The sequence below is a fragment of the Brassica oleracea genome, chromosome C9, assembly GCF_000695525.1.
Source record: "Brassica oleracea var. oleracea cultivar TO1000 chromosome C9, BOL, whole genome shotgun sequence".
Lineage (NCBI taxonomy): Eukaryota > Viridiplantae > Streptophyta > Magnoliopsida > Brassicales > Brassicaceae > Brassica > Brassica oleracea.
In genome coordinates this window covers 37,219,973-37,221,437 of record NC_027756.1, presented here as the reverse complement: position 1 = coordinate 37,221,437, position 1,465 = coordinate 37,219,973, and positions in this window count along the sequence as shown.

Below are 1,465 nucleotides of genomic sequence, written 5' to 3'. Positions count from 1 at the left end.
TTGTAACATCCCGAGTTGTGATATGTGAAAAGGCTTAAGAGAATTGATTTGGCTACCTATGTTACCAAAGTTGACTTACCTTTTCCGGAGCATATCCTGAAAGAACTCCAGAGTTAAGTGTGCTTGAGCTGGAGTAGTGGAAGGATGGGTGACCTATCGGGAAGTGATTCGCGATAGCGTGCGAGTGAGGCCAAATCATGGGAAAAGATCGGGTGGTGATTGCAGGGTCAGTAAACAATGATTTCGAGCATTCAAAAATTAACGGACCGACCGTCGGATGGAATGGGGCCCACGGGCCGAGAGAACGTACGTGGGTGGCCATTAGCCGTGGACGGGTCGGGGCGTTACACTTTGCATGAATAATGGAGTTTAATCAGTTGGTTATGTTGCTACTTGCAAGGTATCACGTGCCAATGTACTCGTAAGATATTTTGACAGAGCACTGATATTAATCTTCAATCCTAGCCCACACGATCGACTAAAAAAAACTAGAATAAGAACCTAAGCGAGGACACGTGAGTTTATCGACATTTCTCAAGATCATATTATGTGGTTAGGATTACGTACGTCTTACCTTACTTTAACGAGAAAGAACAAGAAGAATGATAAAATCATCGTCGACGAAAATGAACTTGATTTGAAACATTATCCAATTTGAAAGAATCGTGTTTAGTTATTATGCAGTTAAGTTTGACTTGTGCATACTCCTTAATCTTGGAAACAAAGCCAATTTGTACACGTTGAGGTCGACACTCTAATCATAACTAACGTTTGTGTCTAAGGATTAGGGAAACAAACAACTTATATCTCACAATCAACATAATAAACCAAGTACACTCCAAAAATTCTAGCTGAAATAGACCTAAGAGAGAAAGTAATGGGTCTCGTTTGATCTTGGAGTAACATGGTGAGCTGTAAAATAGAATTGGTTGCATGAGAAAGAGGGAATCGTCTCACCAAATGCATTTGGACAGCAAAAGAATGTTATAGTATGAACGGTATCTCTTTTGTTTTGTTTCCTTTTTTTTTTGTCTCTGTGACATTTATTGCATAAACTTAAGTACGCCATTAGTATTTTTGATATTTTTTTGTTTGTTATTGTTCAGTCCACATGTTTGAAAATGTTCGTGTAGATACTAGACATCTCCACGTGAAAACTTTGAGAACTCAATGTTGTGGGACTTTTTCTTGGGTTCACCCCCTAGGGTGAACCTTTAGGTTCACCAACCAATAGAAAGTTGTTATTTTAGATCTAGTATCTTTTAATTAAGGAAACAAAATAACTTACCAAATTATATTATGCTTTTAAAATAAAAAAATAAAAAATTAAATAAATAAAAATAACAATAGTTCTAAAAAAATATTATTTAAAAAAAATATTTATTTTTAAGATTTAGAGTTTAGTGTTTAAGATTTATAATTTAGAATTTATCCAAATGTTTAGTGTTTTTCCAAGGGTTTAGGG